The sequence below is a fragment of the Uranotaenia lowii genome, chromosome 2 (assembly GCF_029784155.1).
Source record: "Uranotaenia lowii strain MFRU-FL chromosome 2, ASM2978415v1, whole genome shotgun sequence".
Lineage (NCBI taxonomy): Eukaryota > Metazoa > Arthropoda > Insecta > Diptera > Culicidae > Uranotaenia > Uranotaenia lowii.
In genome coordinates, this window is record NC_073692.1 from 193,267,049 (window position 1) to 193,279,730 (window position 12,682).

The window sequence follows — 12,682 nt, forward strand, 5'->3', positions numbered from 1 at the left end:
CATCTCCTCACCCTCGCAAAGTTCAACGTCTTTTCTCGAATCCAACTTAGTTGAGCAAGCAACAGCTGCTGCTGCAAACCTCCTAGGCCGCCGCTGCAACAATGTTGCAGCGGTACCTTTCGATGGGAACCAATTGGCATTTGTCAAGTCGACAACATTCTCCAGCAATCCCCAAAGAAGTTAAAAAAAAATCAGCAGAGTAAGAGAGGTGGGGATATATTGGCGGGCAGCTGACATTTCCTGATACTTTTCATAGCCAACAGAAAAACAGGGAGACAGAAAAGGAGCAAAATATCTGTGTATAAATAACTGTGGGTGAGCAAAAAGATCTCCCGAGATCGGAGGAGCGCGATGAAATTCAATATTTGCAAACATAAATTCCGGGGCCCGCTTCTTTGTGAGTGAGTTGATGGACAGAAAATGGATGGCCGTTTTTATTCTGTAAGACGAGATGATGTGAATTGCGCGTACAGGGAAATTAAGAACAAGTGTCGACTTGTGTAGTAGGGCCATCAGCTAAAGTAGCGAGAGGAGCAAAAAAAAAAGTGCAACAAACAAACGCTGACTCGGTGTGCTGACAAGTAGGGAAAATAAACAACGTCAAGTTTTTTGTGTGCACAACAAAAGCAGCCAGAAGGAAGAAAAAATGCTCTTAAGAGGTGCACACGAATCAACCGACAATAATAAACGGGATAGTTGCGGGAAGGATAAACACACTTTAAGTTATGCGGGGGGAAGAAGAGAAGGGAGCGTACGGAAAAGGGAATGTAAACAAATTTACTTATTATACAGTGTTGTGGCCTGAGTAGATCTTTTAGATTGCTGCTCTTTCTCTCGGGTTGTTGATATTCTTCATCCGAAAGACAAGCGTATAGAATCTGTCTAAGGGTTTGGGATGTTCTGCAAAAATGTTGTATCAGAGTTTTAGCCCCGATTTATCAAGTAATATGATTTATTTCATAAAACAATATTGAAGCATATTGCGGCCCTGAAGATCCTTGGCCCTGAAGACCCTCGTTCATGGAGATCCTCGTTTCTGGAGATCCTCGTGCATAAAGACTCTAGACCCTGTAGACCCTCGGCCCTTAAGACCCTCGGCCCTGAAGACCCTCGGCCCTGAAGACCCTCGGCCCTGAAGACCCTCGGCCCTGAAGACCCTCGGCCCTGAAGACCCTCGGCCCTGAAGACCCTCGGCCCTGAAGACCCTCGGCCCTGAAGACCCTCGGCCCTGAAGACCCTCGGCCCTGAAGACCCTCGGCCCTGAAGACCCTCGGCCCTGAAGACCCTCGGCCCTGAAGACCCTCGGCCCTGAAGACCCTCGGCCCTGAAGACCCTCGGCCCTGAAGACCCTCGGCCCTGAAGACCCTCGGCCCTGAAGACCCTCGGCCCTGAAGACCCTCGGCCCTGAAGACCCTCGGCCCTGAAGACCCTCGGCCCTGAAGACCCTCGGCCCTGAAGACCCTCGGCCCTGAAGACCCTCGGCCCTGAAGACCCTCGGCCCTGAAGACCCTCGGCCCTGAAGACCCTCGGCCCTGAAGACCCTCGGCCCTGAAGACCCTCGGCCCTGAAGACCCTCGGCCCTGAAGACCCTCGGCCCTGAAGACCCTCGGCCCTGAAGACCCTCGGCCCTGAAGACCCTCGGCCCTGAAGACCCTCGGCCCTGAAGACCCTCGGCCCTGAAGACCCTCGGCCCTGAAGACCCTCGGCCCTGAAGACCCTCGGCCCTGAAGACCCTCGGCCCTGAAGATCCTCGGCCCTGAAGACCCTCGGCCCTGAAGGCCCTAGTTCCTGAAGACCCTCGGCCCTGAAGGCCCTAGTTCCTGAAGCCCCTCGTTCCTAAAGACCCTCGGCCTTGGATACCCTTGTACCTGAAGTCCCTCGGCCCTGAAGCCCCTCGGCTCTGAAGTCCCTTGGCCCCAAAGTCCCTCGACCATGACGGCCTTCGTTCCTGAAGTCCCTCGACCCTAACGACCCTCGTTCCTGAAAACTTTCGGCCCTGAAGATCCTCGGCCCTAAAATCCCTCGTTCTTAAAGACCCTCGTACTTAAAGACCCTCGGCCCTGAAGACACTCCGCCTTGAAGACACTCGTTCCTGAAGACACTCCGCCCTGACGACTCTCGGCCCTGAAGACCCTCGTTCCTGAAGACTTTCGTTCCTGCAAACCCTCGGCCCTGAAGTCCCTCGTTCTTAAAGACTCTCGGCCCTGAAGTCCCTCGTTCTTAAAGACTTTCGGCCCTGAAAACACTCCGCCCTGAAGATCTTCGTTCCTGAAGACTCTCGGCACTGAAGATCCTCGTTTCTGAAGACCTTCGGCAATGGAGATCCTCGACCCTGAAGTCCCTCGTTCCTGAACACTTTCGTTTCTGAAGATTCTCGGCCCTAAAGACCCACGACCCTGACGTCTCTCGTTCTTAAAGACCCTCGTTCCTGAAGAGGGTCTTCTCTGAAATCTCTCGGCCCTAAAAATCTTCAGCCCTAAATTTCCTCGTTCCTGAAGACCCTCGGCCCTGAGGACACACCCTGCTGAAGACTTTCGTTTCTGAAGACCTTAGTTTTTGAAGACCCTCGGCCCTGAAGACCTTCGTTCCTGAAGACTCTCGGCACTGAAAATACTCGTTCCTGAAGACCTTCGGCCCTGGAGACCCTCGGCCCTGAAGTCCCTCGTTACTGAAGACCCTCAGCTCTGGAGACTCTCGGTCCTGAAGACCCTCGGCTCGGAAGTCCCTCGTTCCTGGAGACTTTTGTTCCTGAAGATTCTCGGCCCTGAAGACCCTCGAGCCTGAAGTCCCTCGTTCTTAAAGAGTCTCGTTCCTGAAGAGGATCTTCTCTGAAGTCTCTCGGCCCTGAAGACCTTCGGCCCTGAATTTCCTCGTTCTTGAAGACCTTCGGCCCTGAGGACACACCCTGCTGAAGACCCTCGTTTCTGAAGACCCTACTTTTTGAAGACACTTCGCCCTGAAGACCTTCGTTTCTGAAGACTCTCGGCTCTGAAGATCCTCGTTTCTGAAGACCCTCGGCCCGGAAGACTCTCGGCCCTGAAGAACCTCAACCCGGAAGTCCTCCGTTCCTGAAGTCCCTCGTTCCTAAAGATCCTCGGCCCTGAAGACCATCGGCCCTGAAGACCATCGGCCCTCAAGACCCTCGTTCCTGAAGACACTCCGCCCTTAATACCCTTGTTTGTGAAGACCCCCATTTTCTCGTCCCTGAAGACCCTCGGCTATAAAGACCCTCGTTCTTGAAGCCTCTCAACCCTGCAGTACCTCTGCCCTGAAGTTCCTCGCCCCTGAAGTTCTTCGTTCATGAAGACCCTCTGCCCTGAAGACTTTCGTTCCTGAAGTTCCCCGCCCCTGAAGTTCTTCGTTCCTGAAGTCCCTCGGCCCTGAAGTCCTTGAACCCTGACGACCCTCGTTTTTGAAGACCCTCGTTCCTGGAGACCCTCGGCCATTAAGAGCCTCTGCCCTGAAGTACTTCGGCCTTGAAGACCCTCGATCCTGGAGACGCTCGTTCCTGCAGACCTTTGTTCCTCGACCCTGAAGACCGTAGTTCTTGAAGTTCCTCGACCCTGAAGACCGTAGTTGCTGAAGAACCTCGACCCTGAAGACCTTCGGCCCTGAAAACCCTCGGCCCTGAAGAACCTCCACCCTGAAGACCTTCTTTCCTGAAGGCCCTCGACCCTGAAGTCCCTCGTTCCTGAAGACCCTCGGCCCTGAAGAACTTAGACTCTGAAATCTCTGCCCTGAAGAAGACCCTGAAGTCCCTCGGCCCTGTAGGCCCTCGGCCTTGAAGACTCTCGGCCCTGAAGACCCTCGGAGGTTGTTTGGATACAATCTAAGTCTCTATCACTATTTATCACCCTTCCTTTCTTCCAGTTGAGAGTTGATATAGTAGAAAGGCTTCCATACATTTTTTTATAATTTGAGAGATAATCAAGGAGAATTGAGGAGTTAAGGATGGGGGCTACAGAATGAATTTCTGCAAATCTCGAGAACCCTTCAAGCAAAAAGAACTACATTGATCGGGAAGAGTTTTTGGGATACAAGTTTCAGCTCAAAATTCCACAAAAAGTAAATTTTCTAACTCAAGCCAAGAATATTATCCTGCCAGAAACGGTTGACAATTTAGCCCCAATAAAGTGAAGGTACTGTAAGTGGACAAACAGTTTGGGCCAACACGTTTACTCCAACCATGCAATGTTTGTAATCACTTACAACACACCGACATCGGCTAGGGGTGGGAGAACTGAACTGAACTGATTACATCTCCAACAAACGAGAGTGCCCTGTAACGAGCCACCCGAAAGCGCCAGCCAGCCAGTTAGCCGAACAGCAAAAGGAGGGGTGGATGAATGAATGGGGGGGCCAGGAAGCGTCCTGCCATCAGTAATTTTATAAGAGTGGAAAAGCTCGAAACGAGCCAGCCAGCCAGCCAGGGTGATGTGATACCTCGTCGTATCGTCTCTTAAAAGTGAGAAAAAACGAGCTTCAGTTTGTGGCTGGTTATGGGATTCTCGAGTTCATACATCGCGGTGGGCCAGCTACTGACTGAACTCTTTTTACAAGCCACCCCTCGAATGCACCCACACAAACCATTCTCTCTTCAGGCTCTGTAAATGAAAAACCGTGAAAAGGCGTAAATAAGGCGATAATTTGAGAGCTGATGTAAGAGTCTTTTTGTGGTGTTTTTTTTTGCTCTTCTACAAACTCCTTGCCACCCCTAACAGCCCTTCAATGGAACTTGACACAGAGAGTCTAGAGTTCATGGTATCTGATCCGAAAAAAGAAGTGAAAAATACCAGAGAGAAGCAAGGGGACACAAGAAGTGGGAAAAGATTGTTTGACTGATGATAGTGCAGTAAATGTTTACAGTGTTTGTTTCACGACCGGGGCAGAACATTAGCTGATGATGGCGTAAAAAGAGCGTAAATCCGGATAATCGTGGAGCATAATTTTGAGGTGATACAGATTCACAAAAAAAATCTTTTAAGGGAATTAAATCGTACATTTTTGAAATTGATTTTAAGATCTGAAACTATGAAACTATTTTTATTTCAATGTGTTATCGAAATTTCGCTAATCCAACTCAAGAAATATTTAGTAAAATTAGGTTGAAAAGTGTTACCCTAATTCATTTTTTAATTAACCAACTGGAAGCTCTAAACGATTGACGTACCTGAAAAGAAAACAGAAAAAGAACAGAATTAGTTAAGCACATTAATCAACCAAGAAATGGAGTGATAATGAAGATGGGCGCGCATGAAAATGGCAAGATTTAATTGGAATGGCACGGCCGAAGCACAGTAAAATACACGCTAGGGCAAGATTCGCTTCAGTTAAGTACTAATTACCGAGCTCATTGCTCCCGAGAGAGGCGTTAGGGAAAAATCTTTAAACTAAATTCCATTTCCACCATCAAACAAGCCTCCACCTTCATTTCAAGACGTTTTCGTGAATTGAAGACCTAAGGTTGAGTTTCTTGGGATGGGATCTTTTTTCAGAAAGATTTATGCAATTTTTTATCCCTGTTTTGGTTCAAGAATTAGTCATTCATCTGTCTTTTCTACCAATATTACTCATACACCTCTTTACCCAAAATTACAAAAAAAGTCCAAGAGTTCATTATATTTCTAGAAATTGAAAAATTTCTGAAGTTCCTAGAATCCATAACATTCGGAAAACTTCTTGAATTCCCCATTCCTTGAAGATTTCATAGATTTCCTAAAGTCCGTAGAATGTCTTCCTCCCTCGTTCCTGAAGTCCCTCGGCCTTGGAGACCCTCGTTCCTGAAGACTCTCTTTCCTGAAGTCCCTCAGCCCTGAAGACTCTCGGCCCTGAAGACTCTCGGCCCTGAAGACACTCCGCCCTGAAGACTGTCTTCCTGAAGACCCTTGGCCCTCAAAACCCTCGTTCCTCAAGACCCTCGGCCCTGAAGACCCTCGGCCCTAAAACACTTCGACCTGGAGACTCTCGGCTCTCAAGATCCCCGTTTCCGAAGATCCCCGCTTTCTGAAGACCCTCGTTTCTGAAGACCTTCAAGAAGTTCATTCCTTGAAGAATTCAGAGAATTCCTAAAGTCCGTATAATGTCTTCACACTACTTAAATTCCAAGAATTCCTAGAAAAAATTGCAGAATTACTATATGTAGATCTTATTATCCATAGATTTCTTAGTAACTATTTCTAGAATTCTGAAATTCGTCAAGTTTCTAGAATTCCTAGTTGTATGGTCGTTTTATAAAAATCCTGTTTTGCAGACCATTTTAAAGGCGATCCTTACTTTCAAAATTAAGTCCTAGGAATGAAGTTTTTTTTAAATATTCAAACAATAAATAATGGATTTCAAGGTTTCATTTAAGAGAAAAACTTTTTCTATCTACTTAAATTAGCAATTAATAACCTAATTTCTTTTAATGTAACCTTCAAATCAATATTTTTCGAAAAACGGAACCTTCAAAATGAACCCAAATTTTTTATTCATATTTGCGATTTCTGCTGGTTTTTGTTTCCAAACCGACTCTGATTAAATATTAAATTGCAATTTTGAATCACGAATTAAAATTTTGAAACTGCGATCACCTGCAATTTGAATCCTAAATGAACATATCACATTGATATGTTTATCTTGATTTGATTTTAACTTTGAGCTGAAACTGAATCTGAAATTTTTATTTGAATTCCGGATTTGAATACTGCTGTTTGAACTTAAGTTCCAAATCAGAATTCCGAATCTGACAACGATTTTTTCAATATAAATTCCAGGTAATAATTTCTATTTGTTATGAACCAACAAGCGAAATTTGATCAAAGCTGTTGCAACATCCAGGCTGTGCAATTTCGGGTTATTTTCCCCAATATTCGCCAATATAAAAATTATTTAATAAAAATAATGACAAAAAGCACTTAAAAATCGATTCCAAACGCATCAGTCAATTTTAAATCTTATTTCAAGTTTCCAAAAAATCATTCATGGTAATTGATGAAATTTGCTTTTTTTACAAGATTCAAACTTCAAACCATAACAGCCGGGTGTTTGCTGCTGTGTGTGGGTTCGTCCCACTAAAACCACCTTGGGCTTCAGTGGGACGAACCCACACACGCCCACCCACACACAAATTTGCTTAAAAAATTCGGGCGGAATATACTTATGAATCAATAAAAATTTCTGTTTAAATTTGCAAATAAAGTGAACAAAATCGGGCAATTTCTGGGCAATCTGTCAAGCTTAGTCTAATGGTTTTGAAATTCAATATTCGGGACTAAATTTCTACCAACCAATAATTTTTTTAACTGTGGTAGAATTGTGGATCTGGAATAAGATTTTCGGATTTTGGCTATAGTTCTAAGTTGAAATTATTACTACTATTAGAGTAATTTTTCACGGTCGCCATGGAATGGAATTTCTTTGGTAGTCTTTTGATATTTAAATTTCTTTTATGATTAACCAATTTGAAATTTTTTGAACTTTAATACTCGCAGCTCGCTTTTCGCTACTCGCAACACTTAAAAAAAAGGATTTATAATTAGTACTGTTTTGCATAAACGTTCGAATTTCCACGTATGATCTGAATTAGACAAAATGTTATAAATACCTCAGGGGTGTACTTAATAAAAAAAACATCATTACAACAACAGAAATTTGAAGTATATTTTACAAAAAATAAAACCGCGTTAATTTCCGAAAACTGCGTAAGAAAAACCGCATTAATTCCCGAAAACCGCGTAAAAACCCGTGCTATTTGCGGAAAACAGTTTTAAAAGGACCTGACATGAATGACAGGATATGACAACGACAACGACAATGACATTGAGACCTGAGACATGAGACTTGAGACTTGAGACCTGAGACCAGAACTCAGGTTTCAGCTCTCAAGTCTCAGTTCTGAAGACTCATATCTCTTGTTTCAGGTCTCAGGTTTCAGGTCTCAGGACTCATGTCTCATGTATCATGCCTCAGGTCTCAAGTCTCATGCGGCATGTCTCATGCCTCATATCTCATATCTAAAGTCTCATGTCTCATATCTCATGTCTCAAGCCTCAAGCATCATGTCTCATGTCTCTTGTCCAAGATCTAAGATCTCAGTTCTCATGTCTCATGTCTCATATCTCATATCTCATGTTTCTTGTCTAAGGTCTCATGTCTCGGATCTAAGAACTCAGTTCTCATGTCTCATGTCTCATATCTCAAGTCTCATATCTCATATCTCATGTCCCTTGTCTCAGGTCTCATGTCTCGGATCTAAGATCTCAGTTCTCATGTCTCATGTTTCAAGTCGCATTTCTCATGTCTCATGTCTTATGTCTCATGTCTCATGTCTCATATCTCATATCTCATATCTCATATCTCATGTCTCATATCTCAGGTCTCGTGTCTCATGTCTCAGGTCTCAGGGCTAAGATTTTTCCAGCTTCAAAAAAAGTCCAAGTGTTTTCCTTTGAAAAGCCTTAGAATATTTTCTTTCAAATACTGCGTAAATTGTGAAAACTTCAAAAAAAGCCGTGTAAAAATCCGCACAGAGAAAATCGCATGAAGGTTACTAATACAGTAAGGTTTTTTACTGTATTAGTAACCTTCAATGAGATGACTTTTTCAACATTTCTTCTTTAAAAATTGAAAGCCGAGCTACTTTGGATAACAAAAATAGACTAACGCTTATTCTTTCAAATGATGAACTTTAAGTAAACTTTTGACGGTCGCCATGTAAAACCATTCTAGAGCTCTCCATCAATAATTACTTTCAATTCGAAAAACTGCATCCTTGCATCATTCTTCGACGCCACCAAAACAAACTTTCAGTTGGGTATTCATCTTTCCGAAAAGGGCAGCATCGTTTTTTTTTCTTCTCCCAAATCGAGAGCCAAAACTGGTCACATGCTCGTTGGTGGGTTTTTTTTTCCACGGGTCTGATCTTTTGACGATAGGATTTACGACCCTGTTTGGATGAATTTATTGCCATTTAGCGCCCGGGTCCCGGTTATTCTGGCACCTGATACTGCCTCCACCTCAATTTTGCGGTTCGAAAGTGGAGTTGATTGACTGTGTTAGTGTGAGCGTTTTGTTTTCTTTTTTTTTGGTGAAGCAAAGGATCACCGGTTTTTTTTTGGTTTGGTTTTCGGTTTCTCTCTCTCTTGTCAGTAACGTGCCATTCTGATGCTGCCGTAAATGGATTGAAAAGGATTTTAACGGTTGATTAAGTGGTAAAAGATACCGGCCGGCTTACTTGCTATCCTTCGGCTGATTGAATGTTGTGGTCGTCTGTTCGCTTTGCTTCGGTTGGATTGAGTGTGTAAAATTGACAGTTTCGGTACGAAATTATCCACAAAAAACAGGGGGTTTGATTCCAATTTATGGACGAATCGCGAAAATATTTTTTCTTTTGAAAATTCATTTTCAATGTCTGGTTTGTAAGATATCAAAACGCCATTACGACTTCCATAAATAAAGATACTTTACCGGAAAGTGTTATCTGTCACAATATTGTCGTGAGAAGCCATTAATTAGTAAATGGAAACGAAACCAGCTCCGCATTTCCGGAACCGAGGAGCAAGTTCAACCAAAAACTGTTGTTGATGCTGCTACGCGCTACTCTATCGCTATTTTCCAAATAAAATGATAATTGTTCTGAAATTAACAGCGAACAACAAGTCGACCTTCTGTTTCCGGGTAAATTTATGCTAATTGTTTTGCATAATTGCCCGCCTCCCGAGTTTTTGCCCGTTTTTGGGGGTAACTGTGTGCATTTCCTGGTTTGTGTGGGCTCTCTCGTTCAACTCGTTCAATAGGAAATGGGAAAGAACATTTCAGCAGTTGGGCGAGCGCGTTCTTGGGAGGTTTTGCCATTTTTTGGCTGTTGTGTTGTTGTAAACAAACGATAACATTTAATTGGTCTTAAGTTGGGGTTCGTTGGCGCGAGAGAGTAGATTTTCCCAATGAACATTTGCCTTCTCAGTTCCGGGTTTAGTTGGGAAAGCGAGAGAAAGTTTGGCAGTAGGGTGGTGTTCTTTGGTTTTGCTTATTTTGAGTGATTTGTCTTAAGTGTGTAGCGATGCAGCGGAAAGTTTATCGTGCACAGTAAAATTCACTAGCTAAAAAGTTGTGTTGAAGTAAAGCTTACACAAGACAAAAGCAAGGAAAGATGCTTATTAAATGATGTTTCAAAAAAAAATGCCTTTCATATTCTTGTGATCCACGAAAATTGGCAACAAAACGTTGAAAAATTGCAATTGGCTTATCAGGCTATATCGGGTAGTTGAAAACAACAAATTTAGGTCGCAGTACTGTCACAAAATTTGTTCGATATTTATCAGTAATTTTTTAAATTAATGGTAGCGTAATCGAATCCTATACAATAAAAAAAAGTGTTTCGTGACCATCCTCCTACCATGGCGACCGTCAAAAATTTTCGTAAATTTGTGGTACATCACCAATCTAACTCAATGAGTAGAGGTTGAGATTCTTTAACTCGTAATTTTTGGTATTTATACCCAATGAAATGTTACAGAAAATCCAGGTTATCGTTTTTTTTTTTATTTTTGTGAAAGAAACCAATTTTTCCAAAATAAAATCCTTCAAAATAGATTTTGTGGTAAGCTAAGAAAACTTTTGGGCATATAATCTGAGATACTTGCCCTTTCCCTTTTGGATGAGCCCAGAAAGCGAATCCAAAACAGCAAAAAGAAGAAGAAGAAGAAGAAGAAAACTGTGATTGTGTGAATAGGACTGGTCCGGATGCTGACTTCCTATAAAAAAGTAGGCATGAATGCTGATAATCCTTCAGTTGGAAAAAAAGGCTTTATGAGCTTTACAACAGTGTAGCTGTCGGAAAATTCTACAGAGAGTCATTTACCAAAACTACCAATCAAATTTAACGTATTTATCTTATATATTGATTCAGATTTTTTACATTTAGATGAGAGCAATTATCATTCTTAACCTTTCATTTATTGTTTTTTTTCCCTAAAATTATTTTCAACAGTTGGAAAAGATGTCATATCAAGAAAAAAAAAATGAAAAACTATACGATTTTAAACTTTTTTTTATACAAAATTGCTGCAAATTTGTTGATGTATAAAACGTATATTTGTTGCGGAAAAAATGGAAAAGTTGTCCGATCTCAAAACATATTATAATGCAAAAATAAACTTAAGGTTTAAGAAAAGAAAATTCTTGGAACACTATAGAAACCCTTTTTGTAAAACTAGTCTTAAGGTTTGAGCTATATCAAACAGTGCTGACCGAAGAGTGGCAAATTACAGGTAATATTTTAAACAGTATTGCATAAAATGTACAAAAGAAGAAATTTATGAGAAGTCACGTCACCTTAAAAGTTTGTCTGCGCCTATAGGAATTTCTATTACAGTATTTGTAGAAAAATTGGGTATAATCTTATTTCTCCAAAAAAAAAAACAATAAATTTTTAAATACAAAACTAAAACTGAATGAAAATTAAATGGGTCGTTCAGTGCCGTTAGGGTGGCAAGTTTTGGTATGTTACTTGTGTGAAAGTTAACAATTTCTAATTGTACGATACTCGACGCCCTTTTTGTCGACAGATTGAATTTTGATTTTTCTCTGCTCTCAAAAGTGTAATATTTTTGCAATACACTGAGGTTTTCTTTACGTGGTATTTCGTCCCGCGTAAAAAAAAACCGCGTTAATTCGAAAATCCGCGTAAAAAAACCGCGTTAATTCGAAAATCCGCGTAAAAAAAATTAGATTAATAGAATATTAGAATATAGTGAGGCTTATTTGACAGTGTGGAATTCAGACCGTCTCATGTCTCATGTCTCAGGTCTCATGTTCCATGTCTCAGGTTTTAGGTCTCATGTCTCAGGTCTCATGTCTCAGGTCTCATGTTTCATGTCTCATGTCTCAGGTCTCAGGTTTCATGTCTCATGTCTCAGGTTTCAGGTCTAAGGTCTCATGTCTCATGTCTCAGGTCTCAGGTCTCATGTCTCATGTCTCATGTCTCAGGTCTCATGTCTCATGTCTCATGTCTCAAGTCTCAGGTCTCATGTCTCATGTCTCGTGTCTCAGATCTCGAGTCTCATATTTCAGGTCTCAAATCTCAGGTCTCATGTCTCAGGTCTCAAGTCTCAGGTCTTAAGTCTCAGGTCTCAGGTCACAGATCTCATGTATCACCTTCTTTGTCTCAGAGCTAAGATTTTCCCAACTACAAAAAAATTCCTGTGTTTTCCTTTGAAAAAGTCTTAGAATATTTTCTCTGAAAAACCGCGTTAATTCGGAAATCCGCGTAAAAAAAACCGCGTTAATTCGAAAATCCGCGTAAAAAAAACCGCGTTAATTCGAAAATCCGCGTAAAAAAAGCCGCGTAAAAAAAACCGTGTAAAAAAAACCGCGTAAAAAAAAACCTCAGTGTATTCTGTAGCAAATCCGTTGGAAATGCTTAAAATCGTAGATCTGTACCTGTGGTCAAAAACCGAAAATCTACGAGATAACCCTGAATCTGGTCATTCTGATTAGCAGATCGAAAGTACTTCAATTGAGAAGCATGTAAACACTAAACAAAACGGAAACTTATAACATAAACTTTTTCACCTCAAACCACTGATATTAAGATGAAAATCATATCTTTCAGATGAGTCCTGACAGACGAGTCCGAATGAATATCTGAATTGAGATACGTGAGAATCGTAAAATCACGACAATGGCGTAGTTGGCAGAATAA

General features: G+C 42.1%; 1 protein-coding gene across 11 annotated transcripts in view; it reads right to left on the reverse strand.

Annotated features, from left to right (window-relative positions):
• Positions 1-12,682, reverse strand: part of LOC129742680 (mucin-19) — a 652,529-nt gene that overhangs the window by 220,337 nt on the left and 419,510 nt on the right. The gene's annotated exons all lie outside the window — the stretch shown is intronic.